Below are 20248 nucleotides of genomic sequence, written 5' to 3' on the forward strand. Positions count from 1 at the left end.
CCGTGGTGGTTTCTGCCCACGGTCTCAGGTCGAGTCAGCTGTGCCTCCCTGTGTCTGCCTGTCAGTCCTTCGGGTGCTGGGGTGATGGTCTACCCCGTGTCGTCACCTCTCGTAAGGATTCAAGAAGAATGATTTGATTCTTTAGTCTGTTCAGCTGTGTACTTGTTAGGATGGCGTGGTGGCTTCCAAGCTCCTTACGTGTGGAACTGGAACAAAAACTCCCCATTTCTTCTTCTGCTTATTTTTAAAAATTGGATGATTTGGCTTTTTCATATTAATTTGTAAAAATTCTTTAAATGTTTTTGTGAAGACTACTTTGTCAGATATACGTTTTCTGAAATTTTCTTGTAGTCTTCGACTTGACTGTCTGCTCTTTAATGAAGCAGAGTTTTTCATTTTAATAGTCTATTAATTTTTTGTTTGTTTTATGGTTAGTGCTTTTTGTGTCTTTTTGGCCCAAGAAATGTAAACATAAATGTTACATAATACTTCCGGGAAGCCTCCTTTAAAAAACAACAACAAAAAAAAGGCCAGGCGCAGTGGTTTACACCTATAATCCCAGCACTTTGAGAGGCTGAGGTGGGTGGATCACCTGAGGTCAGGTGTTCAAGACCAGCCTGACCAACATGGCAAAACCCTATCTCTACTAAAAAAATACAAAATTAGCCGGGCGTGGTGGTAGGCACCTGTAACCCCAGCTACTTGAGAGGCTGAAGCAGGAGAATTGCTTGAACCCACGAGATGGAGGCTGCAGTGAGCCGAGATCACGCCATTGCACTCCAGCATGGGCAACAAGAGCGAAACTCCATCTAAAAAAACAAAAAAAACAAGGCATGCCCTTCATCCCTCTTTCCCCTGTCCTGTTGCCTGGAACACACATATGATGGCTGGAGCACTGGCACCCATGTTAGACCTCGGGAATGAGGTGAGCTTGGGAATAGAAGTCACAAATTCAAAGAAGCCTGAGATATCATGAAATTGCTACACTAGCCCTGAAACTGTCTACTTCCAGACTTCATATAGATAGGACAGAATAAACTCTTTTTTTTTTTTTTTTTTTTGAAACAGAGTCTCCCTCTGTCACCCAGACTAGAGTGCAGTGGCGTAATCTTGGCTCACTGCAACCTTTGCCTCCCAGGTTCAAGTGATTCTCTTGCCTCAGCCTCCCGAGTAGCTGAGATTACAGGCACGCGCCACCACACCCAGCTAATTGTATTTTTAGTAGAGATGGGGTATTGGTCAAGCTGGTCTGGAACTCCCGACCTCAGGTGATCCTCCTGCCTCAGCCTCCCAAAGTGCTAGGATTACAGGCATGAGCCACCGAGCCCTGCAAGAATAAACTTCCATTTTGTGTGAATGTCTGTTATTCGGGACGTTGTTCCTCACAGCTGAACCTAATCATAACTCATGTATAAAGAAAAATCAGTCAGCAAACTCACTAGTTACCCTTCTGTTTCCACTTCAGTTCCAAAACTTTCTCTAAATCAGTGGTTCTTAATTCTCCATATTCATCACAGTCACCTAGTGAGCCCATGAAAAGTAGAAAAGGGGCCAGGAGCGGTGGCTTACACCTGTAATCCCAGCACTTTGGGAGGCTGAGGTGAGCGGATCACCTGAGGTCAGGAGTTCGCGACCAGCCTGACCAACATGGTGAAACCCCGTCTCTACTAAAAATACAAAATTAGCCAGGTGTGGTGGCACATGCCTGTAATCCCAGCTACTCAGGAGGCTGAGGCAGGAGAATTGCTTGAACCCAGGAGGTGGAGGTTGCGCTGAGTTGAGATTGCGCCATTGCACTCCAGCCTGGGCAACAAAAGCGAAACTCCATCTCCAAAAAATAGAAAGAAGTACAGCATGAGCCAGCCACACAAGCACATCAGCTTACGAGTGCACAGGCAGTGTGAGGCCATGGGACCCTCGGATCAGGAGCCAGCAGCTCTAGGGTCCTGGTGGGACCACCCTGGGCCAATTATAACCTCTGTGAGCCTAACTCCCACTTTGAAATAGAGGTCTCAGGGGTCTATCAGAAACAACAGCTGTCTGCCTCACCCTGGATGGTTGTGAGGATCATATAAAATAATGTATTTGTTTGTTTGGCTGGTTGTTTTTGAGACAGAATTTCACTCTTGTCATTCACGCTGGAGTGCAGTGGCATGATCTCAGCTCGCTGCAACCTCCACCTCCCAGGTTCATGCAATTCTCCAGCCTCAGCCTCTGAAGTATCTGGGACTACAGGCTTGAGCCACCATGCATGGCTAATCTTTGTATTTTTAGTAGAGACAGGGTTTCACCACATTGGCCAGGCTGGTCTCAAACTCCTGACCTCAAACGATCCGCCCACCTTGGCCTCCAAAAGTACTGGGATTACAGGCATGAGCCTCTGTGCCCAGCTTAAAATAATGGTTTTTAAAGTGCCTTGGTTTATAATGCCCAGGGACGTTTCTGACATCTCTGCACCACGGGCATGTCAGTGATTCTGTCCTCCACCACGCAGCGTGCACAGCCTTACTCCTTCCGGGGCTTCATATTGACTCACCGGCCCCAGCCACCTGGAGCAATGGTCCTTAGAGACTTTCCCTTGGAGAATAAAGTGAATGTCGTTCATCTTCTCCCTGAAAAGTACAAAAGGCATAGATGCATAGTGCATAAAATATGCCACAGCCTGGCGTTCACTACAGCCAGGAAGCCCACTAGGGACCTGAAGTAAAGACACCAGTTCTATAGTATGGCAATCCATGAGGACCAGAGAGACAGCAGCCATTCCACGCAGTGGGACAACCTGCTAACTAGAAGGTGGCAGAGCATAACCCCATGAGTGCCAGGTCCATAGAACTGGGATGGCTGGCCAGGCGTAGTGACTCACGTTTGTAATCCTGACACTTTCTGAGGACAAGGTGGGAGGATCACTTGAGGCCAGGAGTTCAAGACCAGCCTGAGCAATATACAGAGACCTTCTCTCTACAAAAAAAATTGAAAATTAGTCAGGTGTGGTGGCGCGCACCATTAGTCCCAGCTACTCAAGAGACTGAGGCTGGAGAATCACTTGAGCCCAGGAATTCAAGGCTGCTGTGAGCCCTCATTGCATCACGGCACTCCACCTGAGTGACAGAGTGAGCCCCTGTCTCAGAAGAAATAAGAAAGGAACTGGGATTGCTCATGGACATCTTGGGGCAGGAGCCTCTGACCACCTGTTATGGACTGAATTCTGTTCCCCCAAAATTCCTGTCATGAAGCCCTATCCCCCGGTATTTTAGAATGTAACAGTATTCACAGATAGGACCTTTAACAAAGTAATGAAAATTAGCCAGGGGTAGTGGCAGGTGCCTGTAATCCCAGCTACTAAGGAGGCTGAGGCAAGAGAATCACTTGAACCCAGGAGGCAGAGGTTGCAGAGAGCTGAGATTGCACCATTGCACTCCAGCCTGGGTGACAGAGCGAGACTGTCTCAAAACAAAAAGGAAAAAAAAAAAAGGTAGTTAATGTTAAATGAAGTGGTAAGATGGGGCCCTAATTCAATAGAACTGATGTCCTTATAAGAGGAGAAAGAGGGCTGGGCACCGTGGCTCATGCCTATAATCCCAGCACTTTAGGAGGCCAAGGTGGGCGGATCACCTGAGGTCAGGAGTTCAAGACCAGCCTGGCCAACATGGTAAAACCCTATCCCTACCCAAAAAAAAAATTTTTTTTTAAAAGTGGAGAAAGAGTCAGTAACACATCATTGACTGAGAAAATCATGATACAGAAGAATGTGTGAAACAGGATGCCACTTTGTAACGAATTAACCGAATACCTGTACGTATACATATGTGTAGAGGTATATACACATCAATATGCACACGTTCTGGAAGCCTGAGAAGACTAAGTTAGTGCCCATGCAGCCTGAGGTTTGCTCTGGAAGGCCGGGGGATCAGGGGTGGGAGGCTGGAATGCAGGAGAGTGTTGCATCCACAGGTCCCGGCCTCCCTCACCTGGCTCTGTGCTCCATGCTCCTCTCAGCCAGGTAGTCCCTCTGTCCCTGGCCTAGGAGGGTGGGGTCCCTCCTGAACCCTCACCCCCAAACCAAGCTCCTTCCCACCCCACCCTGCCCACAACATCTACTCATCTTCCAGGCCTCTGGATCCAACTTGGAAACCATTTTTTCCCTGGCTTTAAAAGACAGATTTACTTAGAAAATTTCATGCAGAAGAAAATTATAATCCCATTGTGGAAATAAACAAAGACCAGCCAAATGAGAACAGCAAAGGCTATTGATTCAGAGCTTTCTCTAGCAAGGGAGTCAGCCTTTGTCATTTTTCTTTGGCAGAGACTCAAAAGGCAGGCTGAAGAGAGGGGAAGCCTCATGGTGGAAAAGGAAGGCTTCAGGGGGCCCTGACGGGGGCTGCCCGCATAGAGAAACTGGAGGCAGCTAACTAGAAGGGGGCATTTTATGGGATTGGTTAGGGGAAAATATTTGGTTTTCTCTGATTGGTCCTATGTTAAAAGAGGGGACAAAAGTTACAGAGGCTGAGGCCGAGGCAGGCGGATCACTTGAGGTCAGGAGTTCCACAACATGGTGAAACGCTGTCTGTATTAAAAAAGTAAAAATTAGCTGGGTGTGGTGGCACATGCCTGTAATCCCAGTTACTTGGGAGGCTGAGATGGAAAACTGCCTGATCCCAGGAGGTAGAGGTTGCAGTGAGCCGAGATAGCACCATTGCACTACAGCCTGGGTGACAGAGTAAGACTCCATCTTGAAAAAAAAAAATTTTTTTTTTTATTACAGACGCAGACAGTCATTAATCCTGGCCATTTGGGGCTGATTGTCACAGGGGTCATTGTTTAGCTTCCTGGACTGTTTGCTAGAGATGGTGGGCCAACTTCCTAGCAGCCTGACTAACGGCCGCAGGCTGGCTTCCCGGCTGCCTCCTGCAGATGATGGGTCAGCTTCTGGCCTGGCTGCTGCAGATTGCAGGTCTGAGTTCTATTTTTATACATTCTCTGGCCATTGTCTGTTTATATATTCATTCAGTCTCTCACCGGGAAGGTTCAAATCAAGGCCTCAGACTGTTATATAAATACCAAAAGCAAAAACCTAAAGTAACTATGTCACATCTTATTTTCACCAATAACTTTTTTTTGTTAGGTAACTGGAGGAATCAGACATTTGTTGAGCAATAGTTCTTGTTCAGCCTCCTCATTATATCTGGGATTGTGTTTAAAAATATATATATAGATACGTCACTTCCGCTGCTCTACTGTAGGCACGTTGACTTCATGGTTGTAAATTAGTGGTTAAGGTTCGATATTATTGCTACTTTTCCAGCGCTGAAAACTGTTTTGGAACCAAGTGTCGCTGATTCAGCGGGTGACTGGCTTTTTTTTTTTTTTTTTTTTTTTTTGGCAAGCCAGTTATTCGAGTTTCTGTTTTTTAAAAAAAAACTCTGGCGGTACGGTAGCCGAGGAGGTTCTAGTGCGGCGGAAGTACCCAGCGGGTGGGTGTGTGCGCGCGCAAGATCAGGGCCAGAGGTGCACGTGGCGCCGGGAGTAGAGAGAATGTCTTTTCGAGGCGGAGGTCGTGGAGGCTTTAATCGGGGTGGTGGAGGTGGCGGCTTCAACCATGGCAGCAGCAGCAACCACTTCCGAGGTGGAGGCGGTGGTGGAGGCGGCGGCAATTTCAGAGGCGGCGGCAGGGGAGGATTTGGACGAGGGGGTGGCCGCGGAGGCTTTAACAAAGGCCAAGACCAAGGACCTCCAGAACGTGTAGTCTTATTAGGAGAGTTCCTGCATCCCTGTGAAGATGACATAGTTTGTAAATGTACCACAGATGAAAATAAAGTGCCTTATTTCAATGCTCCTGTTTACTTAGAAAACAAAGAACAAATTGGAAAAGTGGATGAAATATTTGGACAACTTAGAGATTTTTATTTTTCAGTTAAATTGTCAGAAAATATAAAGGCTTCATCCTTTAAAAAACTACAGAAGTTTTATATAGACCCACATAAGCTGCTGCCACTGCAGAGGTTTTTACCTCGACCTCCTGATGAGAAAGGACCTCCAAGAGGTGGTGGCAGGGGAGGCCGAGGAGGAGGACGAGGAGGAGGTGGCAGAGGTGGTGGTTTTAGAGGTGGAAGAGGAGGTGGAGGTGGGGGCTTCCGAGGAGGAAGAGGGGGTGGTGGTTTCAGAGGGAGAGGACATTAAGTGAAATAGTTGACAGACATCACCAGTTGACTTCTGCGTAAACCTGCGTGATCTGTTTCTACTGTGGATTGGAAACTTGTTTCTTGAGCAAGTCTTGAAGACCTTGGTTGTTTTATGACAATGGATCTAAAATGTCAGCATTATGCCAAGTGCAACAGAATAGTGAATTTTGCTCTAAAAGAGCATGAATAAATCTTTTTAATGTTTTGTATAGTGCCTGGCACTCTGTGGGTGCTTAATAAATGGACAGGAGTTTTCATTTGAAGCATATTTGAATTTTTAAAATAAAGTGTTTATTCCCTTAAAAAAAAAAATATATATATATATATATATATATATATAGAGGCCGGGCGCGGTGGCTCAAGCCTGTAATCCCAGCACTTTGGGAGGCCGAGGCGGGTGGATCACGAGGTCAAGAGATTGAGACCATCCTGGTCAACATGGTGAAGCCCCGTCTCTACTAAAACTACAAAAAATCAGCTGGGCGCAGTGGCTCACGCCTGTAATCCCAGCACCTTGGGAGGCTGAGGCAGGGGGATCACCTGAGGTCAAGAGTTCAAGGCAAGCCTGGCCAACACGGAGAAACCCTGTCTCTACTAAAAATACAAAAAATTAGCAAGGCATGGTGGTGGGTGCCTGTAGTCTCAGCTACTCAGGAGGCCGAGGCAGGAAAATCGCTTGAACCATGGAGGCACAGGATGCAGTGCGCCAAGATCATGCCAATGCACTCCAGTCTGGGCAACAGAGCAAGACTGCGTCTCAAATGAATATATATATATATATATATATATATATACACACACACACACACACACACACACACACACACACACATATATATGAATCAAATATGGCAAAAGTTAGGTGTTGCATCTAGATCGTCGGTGGTGTGTGGGTGTTAAACTATTTTCTCAACTTTTATCCATGTCAGAAAATTGTCAGGATAAGAAGTTGGGAAAAAATGCTGGACCTGCATTTTTACTTAAACACAGCACTAACCAGCAGTTGCAGAATATGAATCACAGGCTTGAATCACAAAACCCACAGCTTCATTTTAATTTATGTGTTTACATATTTCTTTGTATAGAGCAGTGCCCAAGAGTCAGAGATCAGCCAATTGTGGCTTGTCTAAGCTGGGCAGCCCTGCTGCTGTGCTTCGGGGCCACAGATGGCCAGCCTTTGCCAGAATGGCTGCCGCTCCTTGGACCCCACACAGTTGGCAAACCAGCCCTCAGCACTCAGGCCGCCAGCCCCCAGACGCTCTCCCCACACACCGGCCTCCCTGTTGGGTAGAATTGCTCCACCTCCATCTCCTCCGGCTGCAGCTGCCACCCCCCACACTTGCAAGCAGCCACCTCACACTCACCCCCCGAGCTTCTTGGCCACCTGCGCAGAGTTCAGGATGACCACATGGGGCCGACTATAACAGAGCAGTCTGATTTGCATTTCTTTCCGAGTAAATGAATTAATCAACCAATCCAAGTCTAGCCTCAAAGTACATCCAGGAGCCTCTTCTCACCCCATCTTCACCACCCTTGTCCCGCAAGATCATAGCAAAAGCCTCCCTGCCCCAATCTTCTGGCTTCCCTCGTGACCCCCACACAGCAGCCAGAGAGCCCCTCTTAAAACTGAGCCAGGCCAGGTAATTTCTTTGCTCAACACCCCTGCCAACCCTCGCCGCCCAGCACCTCTTCATGTCTCTCAGAGAAAAAGTCAAAGCCCTAGCCATGGCCTCCAAGGCTACATCGGGGCAGCAAACTACAGCCCGCAAGCCACGTCTAGCCCATGGCCCCATGCATTAGCTTGCCCTGTCTATGGCTACCTCTGTCTACCACAGTTCACCTGCAGCTGTCCAATGCTGTCATGACAACAGCAAGTAGCCCCAGGAAGAGCCCAGCAGTCAGCACCACACTGCCAGCCGTGTGAGGCTCCACCTTGGAGCGGGGCCCCCAGCACAGGTGAGCCTTTGGATGACGTCTAATTCCAAGTGGAAACTCCAGCTGAAGCTTTCTCCAGTGCCTGACCCACAGACTCCACGGGCATCATACATTTGTTTATTTTGAAACAAAAACAATCATATTTTTCTCATGCTACTATATTTTGCCACACAACTGTGTGTAATCCCCCTCTGTCAAAAACATATCTATATGTGTATACATGTTAAGTGTATGTGTCCATATATGTGTGCGTGTGTAAAACACCTTATAGAAATACATAAGCAATGACTTTGCTTTAATTTAATTAGCCTTCTTTTCTTGGCTATATACTTCCCCTTCCTCTCCCATCTTGTCTTACCACCCACATACCCTATGTCAAGAACGCAGTTTCTATTCCATCTATTCTCTGTATTTTTCCTTTATCCTTATATGTAATAATAATCAAGCACACGTGTGCATACCGATGTGTATATACCTCTACACATACGCATACATACAGGTATTCAGTTAATTCGTTACCAAGTGGCATCTGTTTCACACATTCTTCTGTATCATGATTTTCTCAGTCAATGATGTGGCGTAGAAATCCCTGTGAAATCTACCACTCAAAGCCTCAGTGGGCCTTTTTGGTGGCTGCATAATATTCCATGCTGTAGGTGACTGTAATTTACTCACCCAGCCCTGGGTGACAGGCAGTCACTTTTGTTACCAATGTGGGGCCCCATGGTAATGTCCCTGCACACAGCCTCACCCACTTGGGCTTTATCTGTGCGCCTGGTTGCCCAGAGTGGGGCTGCTGGCCTGAAGACAGAGCATGTTACATTTTAACAGATGCTGCCCGACTGTTTTCTACATGGCCTGATGTCCAGCCCTGGGAAGCCCTGAACATTTTTGTGCTGTGACACAGTGCCTTCCAGCTGTGCCAGGCTATCACCCACACAGTCAACACAGCTCAGTGAGAAGCCTTCAGCAAATCCACGTCCTGCGGTTTCTCCAGTTTTTCTCAGGCCCAACTAAACTTCAGGGGCTAGTCAACACCATATGGGTATAGATAAAACGCACAAATGAATTCCTCTTCTTTTTTTTTGAGACACTCTGTTGCCCAAGTTGGAGTGCAATGACACCATCTTGGCTCACTGCAACCTCCACCTGTCAGTTCCAGCAATTAATTCTCCTGCCTCAGCCTCCAGAGTAGCTGGGATTACAGGGACCCGCCATCGTGCCCGGCTAATCTTTGTACTTTTGTAAAGATGGGGTTTCACCATGCTGGCCAGGCTGGTCTTGAACTCCTGGCCTCAGATGATCTACCTACATTGGCCTCCCAAAGTGCTGGGATTACAGGTGTGAGCACACACCCGGCCTGAATTCCTCTTTTGAGTTTTGCTTTCAGAAAAGAAATGCTGCCCGTTAGCGTTCGGGTGAGAGTGGGGGCGCCAGCTTGGACATCCAGCCCGCCAGTTCCTGCCTGATATCAGGCCTCTCTGCTGTCCCACTTGACAAAAGGGAACTGTTAAAACGCACCTGTGGCCACCTCTCCTGAGGAAGATGTTAATTTTTAAATTTGGGAACCTCCAGTTCCCAAACTCAGTTCATGGAGCCCTCGGTGTCTCCGAAAATTTTCAGGGCCTCCGAGGGGCAGGGAACACCTGGCAGGTGCATTTGTTAAGCAGTTAAGTCCAAGCCACTCAGCAAGCGCCCACATGCTAATTACCTACCCGGCGTTTGAGAAAGTGATACACGTAAGTATAAAAGAGAATCGTTTTCTTTCATTCTTAAAGACCTGCAATTCCTTTGTAACAGGGTGTTGGACATTGCGCAGCTTCTCAAACCCACCCACCTGGTGCCTGTCCCGCGGTGATTTCCACGTGGTACTGAGCCCACCTGAGCACAGGGAGGAAGGAGGATGAGGAAGGCCTGGTGGCTGCGGTCCCCGCCGCGCCCAGCAGAGGGCTCCGCGCTGCCCTCGAAACAGAGCCCCCCGCGCAGCCGCGCCTCGCCGCCCGACCGGAGGAGGCCTGGCCTCTCTCCCCGCCACGCGGTCCCCGGGTCCCGTCACCCCAACCCCGAGCCCGCAGGAATTTAGAAAGCGGGCTGGAGGCCGGCAGCCGAGGCGGGTTCTGTGCCGAGGCAGGAGCCTGGCTGTGGGGTCGCCCCGGCGGAGGCGCGGGCGCTGGGATCCGAGCCCCTGGGACCCCAGGGCACGGCCGAGACCGTCCCCAGAAAGGTCGCGCGGCCGTCGCCCCGCGGGAGCGCGCAGGGCAGGGCGGGCAGGGTCCGTGGCGCTGTGTGCGAGTGGGGACGTCGTCTGCTGGTCTTCTGTTTCTGCGTCTTTTCCGTCTTCGAAACGGAGCGGCTCTCCCGAGAACGGCCTCCGAAGGCAGGGGCACCCAGCGCCCCGCAGTGCCCTCCCCGGGAGGGCTGGAGGCTGCAGAGGCGGGCGCGGGGAGGGGCGGCCCCGCAGGAAACCCGAGGAATCGTGCGCACCCGCCGGGCTCGCCCTTCCTCGCCCCCAGGCTCGCCTGGAAGGGAAGAGCAGGCGGGCAGAGCGCGAGGTGACTCGGCCACCGCCGCGGCCTCCTCGGCCCTGCGCAACCAGCCGGCCCCGCAGCCTCACGGGGAGGGAGGAGCACACCTGCGGGGTGCAAGACTCTCCAGGCCGCAGCGTAGGAGGGCGCCCCAGAAACTTCCACCCGCACCAGGGAGAGTCCGGACGGCCGCGGCTGGGAGTTCTTAACCGAGGCGAAGAGACCAGAAGCCAAAGGAAAAGACTGATTTTTAGCCGGGCGCGGTGGCCCACGCCTGTAATCCCAGCACTTTGGGAGGCGCCGTGACGGGAGGATCGCCTGAGCCCAGGTCGGGGCCGCGGTGAGCTGTGATAGCGCCAAGGCTGGTCTCCCACTCTGGGGCTCAAGCCCTTCTCCTGCCCCGGCCTCCCAAAGTGCTGAGATTACAGGCGTGAGCCACCACACCGGACCCAAATTCTGTTCTTTAAAAAGACACCACAGGGCCAGGCGCGGTGGCTCACGGCTGTAATCCCAGCACTTTGGGAGGACGAAGCGGGCTGATCATGAGGTTAGGAGTTCAAGACCAGCCTGGCCAACATGGTGAAACCCCATCTCTACTAAAAATACAAGAATTAGCCGGGGGTGGTGGCACGCGCCTGTAGTCCCAGCTACTCCGGAGGCTGAGACAGGAGAATCGCTTGAACCCGGGAGGCGGAGGTTGCAGTGACCGGAGATCGCGCCACTGCAGCGATGGCTCACGCCTGTAATCCCAGCACTTTGGGAGGCTGAGGCGGGTGGATCACAAGGTCAAGAGACCAAGACCATGCTGGACAACATGGTGAAAGCCCTTCTCTACTAAAAATACAAAAATTAGCTGGGCGTGGTGGCGGGCACCTGTACTTCCAGCTACTCAGGAGGCTGAGACAAGAGAATCACCTGAACCCGGAAGGCAGAGGTGGCAGTGAGCTGAGATCATGCCACTTCACCCCAGCCTAGTGACAGAGCTAGGCTATGTCAAAACAAAACAAAACCCACAAAGAGAACAAAAAGAAAGCAACAAAATTGCAAAAAGCAAAAAAAAAATATATATATATATATATTTGCAATATATATACCTGAAAAGGGATCATATCCAGAATACAGTATATATGTATTATATTTATTTATTTTTGGTCTATTAACTAAGAGGAAAAAGATACAACTGAAATAATTAAAACTCAGAACAGATCTTCCTAGAGAGCAACTAGGAGGCAAATTAAATATGTGAAAAGATGTCCTACCTCATTTGTTATCAAGGAAATGTAAATTAAAACAAGGAAATGCCATTCTACACCCACTAAATCAGCAAAATTTAAAATCTCTGTCACCACAAAGTGTCAGGAAAGACTTGGCGAAAAGGAACTTGCATATGCAACTGGCGGGAATGTAAACTGTGCATTGACTTTGAAACACACATTGGCAGGATCCGATCAAGGTGAGCAACCAGTAAAGCTGCTTTCTTGGGTCCTGCAAGCCCACTCCTCTGCGTGTAGACACCCAGCACACCTCGGGCCACGTGGGCCAGGACCCATGTAGAAGAATGTGTGCAGGAGCCTTGTTTGTAAAGCAGAAACCTGAAAACAACCCAAGTGGCTGGTCACTGGAGAGGGAGCAGGTCAGCAAACTGGTAAGCAGACGGCAAGGAAAAGGAATGAGTGCACGGGCGTGTGTGACCCTCAAAAATGCTTGCTGCGGAGGACTCCAGTTATATGTGATTCAAAAAGCAGGTAATAAGAAGTAATATTTAGGTTAAACCAATGTTTCTCAACCTTTTTAAAAATCACCTCCCCAAAGAGTCTTTTTAGGCCTTTATTTTCCTAGTTGCCATCCTCCCATGAAATTTACTACTGCATACATACCAATATACTGTACATCTGTTTATCTATTGTGACTCTGATTTTAGAAAGATGGTAGCCTCTAGCAGGGAGAGAGAGCTGTGATCAGAGAGAGGCATCCCAGCGTATTAGTCTGTTCTCACACTGCAGTGCTGTAAAGAAATACCTGAGACTGGGTAATTGATAAAAGAGGTTTAGTTGACTCATGGTTCTGCAGGCTGCACAGGAAGCATAGCAGCTTCTGCTTCCGGGGAGGCCTCAGGAAACTTACAATCACGGCAGAAGGCAAAGGGGAAGCAGGCACATCTTACATGGCAGGAGCAGGAACAAGAGAGAGAGGGAGGAGGTGATATACTTTTCAACAGCCAGATCTCGTCAGAACTCACTCACTATACAGTGCCAAGGGGGATTGTGCTAACCCGTTCATGAGAACTCTGCCCCTATGATCCCCTCACCTCCCGCCAGGCCCCTATCACTGGGGATTACAATTTGACATGAACTTTGGATGTGGACACAGATCCAGGATGGGGAACTTGCTTCCAAAGTAATCTTCTCTACCGAGGTAAGATGTATTGCTTTATTACAAATCTCTAAGTGGACAGAGGTGTTTTAGACACTCTTCTTTGTATAAGATATGATCAAAATTTAAGTAAAATGGAGTATAAATCACAATGCAGATGTGTATATGGTGCATTTTCTATGCGGATTAGTCCATCTTTTTATCATATCCAGGTGCAACAAACATTTGTTAAACACCTGGCACCTACCTATGTAGCCATAAACAAGCTCATTAACTTCTGTGCCTCAGTTTCCCCATCTATCAAAAGTGGGGCTAAAAATGACATCTACCTCAGAGAGTCATCATGAAACCTAAATGAATGAACACCTGTGCAGTGTCTAGCACAGTGCCTGCCGTGCTGAGCTGAGCTGGGACCCCAGGAAGATGACCTCCCTGGGGTCTTCACAGGCCCCACACCTGGGAAATCAGGCAAGGGAAGTCCTGTGATCTCATCCAAGCTCAGTAGTTGGGGTTCCCCAACTCTGTCCTAACTAGCAATCACTGTGTAGACGTTTCAGAACTCACTTGGAGGTCCAGCTACAAGGGAGGAACATCAGAAACAAAGTCATGAACTTTGGCCCCAGAAATACATTTGTTCATTCATTCATTCATTCATTCATCCACCATTTCCTTGGTGGCTGCTGCTGTGCCTGGGTGGACCAGAGAGGGGAGAATCTCCATCCTCAAGAGGCACACCTGACTCGCTGGTACACTGTGCCTCCAGTCCCCACTCAAAGACAAAGGATATGCAAAACCCATACACTAAAACTACAGAAAAGAAATGCTGAGATAAATTAAAGAAGACTTAAATAAATGAAGAGATAAACTACGTTTATCAGTTGGAAGACTCAATATTGTTACAATGTCCCTTTTCCCCAAATTGATGTAAAGATTGATGCAATCTTAATTAAAATCCCAGCAAGCTTTTTTGTAGAGATCGACAAGTTGATTCTAAAATTTATATGGAAAAGCAAAGAAGCTAAAATAGTCAAAGTAACTCTGAGAAAGGACATATACTACCTGATTTCAAGACTTACAAAACTGCAGAAATCAAGACAGTGTGATACAGATGGAAAGTTCAACACGTAGATAAATGGAACAAAATAGAAGGCACAGAAAAAACTCAAACATACATGGTCAATTATCAACAAAGGTGCCAAGGCAATTCAACGGAGAAAGGACAGCCTTTTCGACAAACGGCTATATATATACAAAAAAAAAAAAGAAAGAATCGTGACCCTCACCTTACATCATACACAAAAATCAACTTGAAATGGATCACCAGTGTAAGTTTAAGAGCTAAAATTATAAAACTTCTGGAAGAAGCTATAGGAGGAAAATTTAATGACTGTGGTCATTTTAAAGAGATATTTGGGGGCCAGGCACAGTGGCTCACACCTCTAATCCCAGCACTTCGGGTGGCTGAGGCAGGCAGATCACAAGGTCAGGAGTTTGAGACTAGCCTGGCCAACATGGCAGAACCCCATCTCTACTAAAAATACAAAAAATTAGCCAGGAATGATGCTGTGTGTCAGTAATCCTAGCCACTTGAGAGGCTGAGGCGGGATAATTGCTTGAACCTGGGAGGTGGAGGTTGCAATGAGCTGAGATCGTGCCACTGAACTCTGGCCTGGGTGACAAAAGTGAGGCTTCATCTCAAAAAAAAAAAAAGAGAAATTCAACGAGGCATAGTGGCTCACATCTGTAATCCCAGCACTTTGGGAGGCCGAAGTGGAGGATCGCTTGAACTCAGAAGACCAGCCTGGGCAACGTGGTGAAACCGTCTCTACAAAAATAGAAAAAATTAGCTGGGCATGGTGGCATATGTCTATAGTCCCAGCTACTTGGGAGGCTGAGGTGGGAGGATTGCTTGAGCCCAGCAGACAGAGGTTGCAGTGAGCAGTGATTGTGCCACCACACTCCAGCCTGGGCAACAGAGGGAGACCCTGTGTCAAAAAAAGAAAAAAAAGAGATTCACAAATTCTTTGATACTCCTCTCTTCAAGAGGTGGAGCTTAATTGTACTCTGCATGAGTGTGGGACAGACTTAGTGACTCACTTCTCGCCATGAGAGTAGAGCAGAAGTGATGGGATGTCACTTCCCAGATTGCTCTATAAAAAGACTGCAGCTTCCACCTCGGGAATTCTCTCATAGGCTCGCTGTCTCTCACCCTCATGATTCACTTTGGGGAAAGCCAGCTGCTGTGTCACAAGGCTCCCAGGGAGAGGGCACCCAGCTTCGGTGTGCGAGCAGAGGCCCATGTGGTGGAGAGCAGAAGGCTGGCTGTCAGTCACGTGAGTGAACTTGCATGCAGACACTCTTTCACCAAGCCTTAAGGTGGCTGCAGCCCCCACCAACAACTGACAACTGACTTCAGTCCCATGAGGGACTCCCAGCCAAGCTGTCCCCAAAGTCCCACCCCATGGAAACTGTGAAAAAATAAATATTTGTTGTTTTAAGTTCTGATTTTGGGGGTGATTTATTACACAGCATTACAGAACTACACCAGTGAGCTTGGGTTTGGGGAAAAGCCTTAAATATTACACAAAAAGCATGAACTATAAAAGAAAAAAATCTTTAAATCGGATTTTACCAAAATAAAAACCCTTCACTCTTTGATGAAAGTGGCAGCAGGGTTCCAGACAAGCTGACACAGATATCATTTCTCTCTGTTTCTTCCAGAAAGCACAACTAAAACCTTGGAGATACCGCAACAATCAGAGGAGGACTCAAAGATGGAAAGAAGAAGGCAGTCTGGCTACTTGATGGTGGCAGATAGCCCAGGGCAGCCCAGAGACAGCACATTCCTGCCCTGGCAACATGCCACCGCTGGATAATGAGCAGCAGCGGCCCAGGGTGGAAGGCTTTCCTCTCCCTTAGGCATGGTGCCAGCGGACACCCCACCACTGGTAGCAGACAGCTTGTGGCAGCACAACAGCAGCAGATGATGCAGGGGACTCTTCCTGCCCACAGCCAGCTATTAGCCAGTGGGGAGTCTGCACCCACACCTGCCACCCAGCAGTAGCAGAGCACTCAAATCATGCTTTGCTCCCCCGTGGGAAGCCACCATGGAGACCAAGTGTGAAGGCTGGACTTCTACTCCCCACACAGCAATGGCTGGCAGTGCTCCCCACCCTCCAAACTAGGGAATGGCGGGGGGATTTTGTTTTGTTTTGTTTTATTTTTTTTTTTAATAAAGACGAGGTTTCACCGTGTTGGTCAGGCTGGTCTTGAACTCCCGACCTCAGGTGATCCTCCTGCCTTGGCCTCCAAAGTGCTTGGATTACAGGCATCAGCCACCACGCCCGGCCTAGTGGGAGGATTTTGAAGAAAAGAGAATTAGGGAAAGGAACTCTCCAAACCAACATAGGATGTTCTGGGCGGACAGCTAACAGATCCACATGTGAAACTGATCCCAATTTTTTTTTTTTTTTAGATGGAGTTTTGCTCTTGCTGCCCAGGCTGGAGTGCAGTGGCACAATCTCGGCTCACTGCAACCTCTGCCTCCTGGATTCAAGTGATTCTCCTGCCTCAGCCTCCCAAGTAGCTGGGATTACAGGCACCTGCCACCGTGCCTGGCTAATTTGTATTTTTAGTAGAGACGGGGTTTCTCCATGTTGGTCAGGCTGGTCTCGAACTCCCAACCTCAGGTGATCTGTCCACCTCGGCCTCCCAAAGCGCTGGGATTACAGGCATGAGCCACCACGCCTGGCCGAAACTGATCCAATTAATACACCAAAAGGTTTGAGACCTAGATTGTCAGAGCAACCTTTGCATAGCTCACAAAGCAGACCAGAAGAGGACTCAGAAGCCAAATTATCATGAGAACCACAGCCTACAAAGGTAGACCAAGGTACACATACTAACCTAAACAGGATAACGGCTTGCTATAATAGAATATTTAAATAGGATGCCGAGTCTTATAGTGTAACATCCGCAATATCCGGGATACCATAAAAAAATCACTTGCGATACCAAGAGCCAAGAAAATCAGAACTGGAAGGAGAAAAGACAATCAACAAACGGCAACACTGAGAAGTCTCACATGTTGGAATCATCTGAGAAGGATTTTGAAGCAGCGTTCATAAAAATGCTTCAGTGAGCAATTATCAGTACTCTTGAAACAAATAAAAGAATATATAAAATATCAGTAAAGAGGGCTGGGCATGGTGGCTCACACCTGTAATCCCAGCACACTGGGAGGCCAAGGCAGGTGGATTAACTAAGGTCAGGAGTTTAAGACCAGCCTGGCCAACATAGTGAAGCCTCATCTCTACTAAAAATACAAAAAAATTAGCCAGGCGTGGTGGCAGGTGCCTGTAATCCCAGCTACTCAGGAGACTGAGTCAGGAGAATTGCTTGAACCCAGGAGGTGGCAGTTGCAATGAACGAAATTCATGCCACTGCACTCCAGTCTGGGTGACAGAGTGAGACTCTGTCTCAAAAAAAAAAAAAAAAAAAAAAACTAAATAGAAAAGATGGCCAGGCATGGTGACTCATGCCTATAATCCAAGGCTGAGGCAGGCAGATCATCTGAGATCAGGAGTTCGAGACTAGCCTGGCCATTATGGTGAAACCCTGTCTCTACTAAAAATATAAAAATTAGCCAGGTGTGGTGGCAGGCACCTGTAATCCCAGCTGCTCAGGAGGCTGAGGCAGGAGAATCACTTGAACCCGGGTGGCAGAAGTTGCAGTGAGCCAAGATCATGCCATTGCACTCCAGCCTGGGTAACAAGAGTGAAACTCCATCTCAAAAAAAATAGATCCTTGCTTTTAAAAAAAAGAAAAGAGAAAGACCAGGTGCAACAGCTCACTTCTATAATCCTAGCATTTTGAGAGGCTGAGGTAGGTGCCTGAGGTCAGGAGTTCCAGATCAGCCTGACCAATATGGTGAAACCCTGTCTCTACTAAAAACACAAAAATTATTCAGGCATGGTGGTGCACACCTGTAATCACAGCTATTCAGGAGGCTGAGGCAGGAGAATTACTTGAACCCAGGAGATGGAGGCTGCAGTGAGTTGAGATCATGCCACTGCACTCCAGCCTGGGTGACACAGCAAGACTCCATCTCAAAAAAAAAAAAAAAAAAAAAAAAAAAAAAAAAAAAAAAAAAAAAGATGAAGAAGAAGAAAAGAAAATAAATAGAAGACATGAATTAATGAAGACCAGGCACAGTGGCTCATGCCTGCAATCCCAACACTTTGGGAGGCCAAGGTGGGAGTTTGCTTGAGCCTAGGAGAGCAAAACCAGCCTGGGTAACATAGCAAGACCTCATCTCTACAAATAATAATAAAAAGAAATTAGCTGGGCACGGTGGCATGTATCCATGGTCCCGGCTACTTGGAGGTTGACGTGGTAAGAGGACTGCTTGGCCCCAGGCGATGAAAGCTACAGTGAGCCTGAGTGGAATGCAGAGCCATTCCACTCCAACCTGGGTGATGACTGAGACCTTATCTCAAAAAAATAAAAACAGGCCAGGTGTAGTGGCTTGTGCCTGTTATCCCAGCACTTTGGGAGGCCCAGGCTGGTGGACCACCTGAGATCAGGAGTTCGAGACCAGCCTGGCCAACATGGTGAAACCCTGTTTCTACTATAAATACAAAAATTAGCCAGGCGTGATGGTGTGTGCCTGTAATCCCAGCTACTTTAGAGGCTGAGGCAGGAGAATTGCTTGACCTGGGAGGTGGAGGTTGCAGTGAGCTGAGATCGTGCCATTGCACTCCAGCCTGGGCGACAAGAACAAAACTCCTTCCTCCCAAAAATAAAATAAAAGTAAAAAGAACCAGAGGAAATTGTTAAATTTTTAAATAATCAAAATGTAAAACTCACTGGATGGAGGGGCTCGTTAGCACAGTAGACAGTGCATCGGTCTCACAACGCTCATTGGATAGCCTCAGTAATAAGTTGAAGAGAAAATATTAAAACATATTGAAGTCAGATCAACATAATTTACCTAGTCTGACCAACAAAGGAAAATAGATAGGAAAGAAAGGAACAGAGCCTCAGAGACCTGTGGGAAAATAGTAACAGAAGAGCTAACGTTTATGTCATCGAAGTACTAAAAGGAGGAGATAAAGTGTGGGACAGAAAAAAATATTTGAAGAAATTATCACTGCAGTTTGTCAAAATTTGATGAAAGGCATAAACTTATTCATTCAAGAAGCTGAGTGAACTCGAGTAAACCTAACGAAATACAACCCAAAACACATTGTCATCAAACCTGTGAACACTAAAGACAGAAAAAACCCTGAAGATAGATAAAAGTAATGCATTACCTATGAGAGAACAAACCTGGCTGGGCCGTATGGCTGACACCTGTAATCCCCGCACTTTGGGGGCCCGACATGGGCAGATCACTTGAGATCAGGAGTTCAAGACCAGCCTGGCCAACATGGCAAAATCTCATCTCTACTAAAACTTCGAAAATTAGCCAGGTGTGGTGGCACGTGCCTGTAAACCCAGCTGCTTGGGAGGCTGAGGCAGGAGAACAACTTGAACCCAGGAGGTGGAGGCTGCAGTGAGCCAAGATCATACCACTGTACTCCACCCTGGGCGACAGAGCAAGACTCCGTCTAAAAAAAAAATTCAAACAACAGCAGATTTCTTATCTGAAATCATGGAGGCAAGAAGGAAGTGGCACAATCATTTTCCAATTCTGAAAGAAAAAACTATCAATGTCAACTCTATGGTGAATAAAAATATTTATTATGAATGAGGAGAAATTAAGTCTGTCAGGCAGAGAAGCCCAAGAGAATTTGTCACCAGCTGACCTACTCCTACAGAACGCCTAAAGGTCATCCTCTGAACAAGACGGAAGTGATAACAAAAGGAATCCTGGAACGTCAAAAAGAAAAGAAAGGTGAGGCGCAGTGGCTCACACCTGTCATCTATTTTGGGAAGTCAAGGCGGACAGATCACTTGAGGTCAGGAATTTGAGACCACACTGGGGAACGTGGCAAAACCCTACCTCTACAAAAAACACAAGTTAGGCAGGTATGGTGGCACATGCCTGTAGTCCCAGCTACTCAGGAGGCTGAAGTGGGAGGATCCTTGAGCCCAAGAGGCAGAGGTTGTAGTGAGCTGAGACTGCACCACTATACTCCAAGCTGGGTGACAGAGTGAGCCCCTGTCTCAAAAAAAGAAAAGAAAAGAAAAGAAAGAACAGAGAAATTGGCTTTAAAAAATCGGGTTAAATAT

The 20248-nt window shown here is 47.8% G+C and overlaps 1 pseudogene across 1 annotated transcript; it reads left to right on the forward strand.

The window, feature by feature from the left end:
- Positions 1 to 5222: 5222 nt before the first annotated feature.
- On the forward strand, positions 5223 to 6491 carry LOC116540444 (annotated as a pseudogene). Its single transcript, XR_004264446.1, has one exon. The product of XR_004264446.1 is annotated as an H/ACA ribonucleoprotein complex subunit 1 pseudogene (transcript).
- The last annotated feature ends 13757 nt before the right edge of the window (positions 6492 to 20248 follow it).

This window comes from Sapajus apella, unplaced genomic scaffold (genome assembly GCF_009761245.1).
Source record: "Sapajus apella isolate SASKATOON/1434 unplaced genomic scaffold, GSC_monkey_1.0 scaffold140, whole genome shotgun sequence".
NCBI classification, from domain to species: domain Eukaryota; kingdom Metazoa; phylum Chordata; class Mammalia; order Primates; family Cebidae; genus Sapajus; species Sapajus apella.